Source organism: Leptonychotes weddellii, chromosome 14 (genome assembly GCF_054177405.1).
Source record: "Leptonychotes weddellii isolate Sample4059 chromosome 14, ASM5417740v2, whole genome shotgun sequence".
NCBI lineage: Eukaryota > Metazoa > Chordata > Mammalia > Carnivora > Phocidae > Leptonychotes > Leptonychotes weddellii.
In genome coordinates this window covers 54,467,661-54,472,061 of record NC_138382.1, presented here as the reverse complement: position 1 = coordinate 54,472,061, position 4,401 = coordinate 54,467,661, and the positions used below count along the sequence as shown (strand labels likewise).

The 4,401-nt window shown below is 31.7% G+C and overlaps 1 pseudogene; it reads left to right on the top strand.

The window, feature by feature from the left end:
* The first annotated feature begins 401 nt into the window (after window positions 1-401).
* LOC115942052 (U2 spliceosomal RNA) lies at window positions 402-519 on the top strand (annotated as a pseudogene).
* The last annotated feature ends 3,882 nt before the right edge of the window (window positions 520-4,401 follow it).

Genomic DNA, 4,401 nt, shown 5'->3' with positions numbered 1-4,401 from the left:
CAAGAATCACTTTGGTCCTTAGAAGAAGAGAACAGATATGTCTTCAGAGCATCACAGTGGATGAACCTTTTTCAGCCATTCCTAAGGCAGAGGCAGTCTCTACTCTTGAGACTTTAAAGCAAAAGAAAAAAAAAAAACCTTTCATGGCTAATGGTTAAGGAAAAGTGATTGGAGTTTCTAAATATTACTTAGGTAAAAAAATTTAATGACTTAAAATAACCCCTTTCAATGGATCACAGTTTACTCTTAGAGATCTAAATTTTATACTCACATAAAGGCTGAAACAGCTAATTACTATAGGTGTGCAAGGAAATGGTATCTCTTGAGAACCTTGGTTACAAATTTCCTAAAATAGAAACATGAAGAATAAAATATAATGGTAAATCTAACAGTGCTTTGGAATCGCTTCTCAGCCTTTTGGCTAAGATCAAGTGTAGTACGTGTTCTTATCAGTTTAACAGTGCTTTGGAATGAAGCAGATCTAAATTTTAAAAAAGAAAAAGGAAAGTACAAATCTATCAAAAGGAAAACAAATAGAATAGAATAGTAACAAAACATAATATTTGGTGTTAACATCAGTTGGTTGCCGTGGATTATAATGGGAAAGAAAGATCTCCATCCCATGTTATAATGGTAGAGTGATATTCAGAGCCAGAAATATGGGACTACCAATGATTCCAAACAAAAAACTAACTCAAAATGGATTAAAGACCTAATCATATGAGACCCAAAAGTATAAAACTCCAAAGAGAAAATATAGGGGAAAGTTTCATGACGTTGGATTTAGCAATGATTTCTTGAGTATATGACATCAAAATCACAAGCAACAAAAGCAAAAATTTAAAAAAAAGGGACTATATAAAACTAAAACTTCTGCATGGCAAAGGAAATAATCAACAGAGTAAAAATGCAACCTTTGGGAGGCAAGAAGACATTTGAAAACCATACATAAGGGGTAAAGATCCAAAATATAGAAAATTCCTACAACCCAGTAACAACAACCAAAAAAACTACATGACTGACTTTTAAAAAATGGCCCAGGGTTTGAGTAGACATTTTTCCAGTGAATATATACAAATGGTCAAAAAACATAAGAAAAGATGTTGCATATCACTAGGAAATGCAAATCAAAACCACAAATGAGAATCTCCTCACACCTCTTAGGATGGTCACTATCAAAACAAAACAAAACAGAAAATAAGTTTTGGAGAGGATGCTGAGAAATTGGAACCCTTATTCACTGTTGATGGGGATGTAAAATGGTGCATCCTCTGTGAAAAACTGTAGGGGCACCTGGGTGGCTCAGTCAGTTAAGCATCTGCCTTCAGCTCAGGTCATGATCCTAGGGTCCTGAGATTGAGCCCCACATCAGGCTCCCTGCTTAGCAGGGAGCCTGCTTCTCCATCTCCCTCTGCTGCTCCCCCTGCTATGCTCTCTTGCTCTCTCTCTCAAATAAATAAATAAATCTTAAAAAAAAAAAAGAAAAAGAAAAACTATATAAAAAGTAGTTCCTCAAAAAGTTAATAATACAATTACCATTTAATCCAGCAACCCCACTTCTGGATATTTAATTGAAGGAAGTGAAATCACTATTTCTAAGAGCTATCTGCTCTGATATTCCTTGCAACATTATTCACAATAGCCAAGATGTGGAAGTAACCTAAATGCCCATCAATGGATGAATATATACAGAAAATGTGGCATATACTTATAATGGAATATTGTTCAGCTTTTAAAAAGGAGTTCATCCTCTCATATGCTACAACATGGATGAATCTAGAGGCCATTATGCTAAGTGAAATAAAGACAGTAAAAAAAAAATATTGCATGATTTCCTTTTTCTGAGGTATCTAAAGTAGTCAAACTCTTAGAAACAGAAAGTAGAATGGTGTTTGCCAGGGGCTGGAAAGAGGGGTAAAGAGAAGTGACTGTTCAATGGGTAGAAAATTTGTTTTGCAATATGAAAACATGTTACAGATCTGTTGCCCAACAATCTGCGTATAGTTAGCACTGTTGTACTGTGCATTTAAAAATGGTTTAAGTGGTAAATTTTGTTATGCATTTTTCCACAATAAAAAAGAATACATATTGCCCAATAGATATAAAATCTATTGATAATTGTAAATCAAAATATGAAAATTCAAAAGGAGATTTAAAAAGGTAGAGCATAGTGGGTGTTATAAGCAACTGATGAATTATTGAACACTATATCTGAAACTAATGATGTACTATATGTTGGCTAATTGAATTTAAATAAAAAATAAATAAAAGCATAGAATTTAAAAAATTTAAAAATGTATATGTCTATAAAATATACCATAATAAATTTTGATGACTAGAAAGAAACAATTACATTGGTAAGACTATAAGAAATATATTATTATTGTAAAATGGAGATTGACCTTTTGATATATAACTGGCCAGTCATTTGCTGATTTCTACACTTCAAATCTAATGTATTTTTATCCTTATAGGCCTTGCCTCCTAGGATGCTTCATTTAACAGTGGCATCTCTCCTTTCCCATATGCAAGTCCAATTATTCAGTAATCCAAACCTACATTCTCAGAAGTTTTTTTTTTTTAATTTATTATCCCTTCAACAGCATTTACTGAGTAGCTACATATCAAGTTGTCCAAGTCATTGCAAGGTGGAATAGAATATTCCACTTTCTACTGTATTCCACTGTATTCTAATTTTGTTACATTGAATTTAGAGAGTATGGCAAAATAAACTCATATCATACATTCTTATGGTTTTTATTCATGGTTCCTCTCCCTTTTCTAAGGTTAGTATGTGAGTTGCAAGAATTGAGCCAGAAGAAATGTATACTGTTTATCTCTTATTAGCCTTCCAGATATGATGAATTAAGTTTAATTTCAAGCTCCAAATATCTATACCACAACATCAATTCTAAATAAATGGAGTACAGTTGAACTCAACAAATATTTACTGATTACTTTATATTAACATGGCACATTGTGCTGTGAACCGGAGTTAGAAAATGGAGTAATCTTTGACCTCAAGGAAATTCGTGTAAATGGGAGATAGTTTATAAATGTATATAGGAGGAGGAAGAGGGAGAAAGAGAGAGAGAGTCAGAGAGAAAATGTATTATCACTGAGGAAGGATTCAAATAAAAACAAATTACCTTACCCAGAATAACATGATATATGAAATATTACATAAATATTATACCAGAGAATTATGAGGTATGTTGTGTAAGGACAATACCATACACACATTGTAAGGTCATTCACTTACATAAATTTAAAATAAAGTCTAATTGCTATTAGACATTTTTGACTGATTTATTAACAATATGTGTCCAGTTCTGTCATTCACTTTTATTAAAACATGTCCATCATGGTATTGAAATTGCTATATTTCAAAGGATATTTTTCAATATACTATAAGTAAAAGTATCTACAATTGCAGGAAATGGTGAAATTAAGTCACAATTTTATAAGATGACCTTTTAAAATATTAGTGTTATAACTTAATGAAGTGTTTCAATTCAGGAGATGCCATATGGTCACTCATACCAGAAACTGGCATAAAAGTATATGGGCTGAGTCAAAAAGTGAGGTAGAAGTTGCATTAGAAAAAAGAGTGGGGAAAAAAAGTATCCTATCTCTGGATGCTACTAAATTGCTAAAGGAGTGTTTAACTGGGATCTCTGAAAAATGATCCATTAAATTGCCAATTGTCAACCTAAATCAATCTATAACCAACTGTATGTTTATATATATACAACATATTGTATAGCATACCATACATTTTAAAATATGTTCTTTGCCTTGAGAAAGTGTATACTCAAAGCAGGAAAAAGCAATGTTTTCTTGAGTAAGTTGTTCAGAATCACTGGAAAATGTGTAATACAAGCTTGATACTTTGCAGAGCAGCTGTGTGTTTTGCACATTTTTACAGGTTATTGGTGAATTTAAGTCAGCATTGTACTTGTAAGCATTCATACATTTTGAATGTTAAAAGTTTGGAAAAGAACATTTTTCAATTGCCCCAAATATATTCAAGGAGTATAAACTACTGTTAGTAATTTAATGAAGTGTTTGAGTAATTTACCCATGCGCACACACATGCACACAATTTAAGTAGAGAAATTAGGAAAAAAAAAAAACCTGTAAAACTAGAGGAAACCTTTGTGCTTTCTTCATTTATTCAAAGTTTTTTTAGGTACTTTGTTAAAAATTTGAGGTTTCCTCCTAAATTCCCTGTAGGTTTGTTAATTTTATTTTGAGTTATTTTAAAATGTTTATCTCTGAACTTTTTTCCTTTATATTTATGTTATTTGCTTAGAAAACAGTAAGTTTCTCAATATATAATTTTTAACTAACTGCATTACAAAACTAGTTCATTAGTTTTACTATAGATAGTTCCTCTTT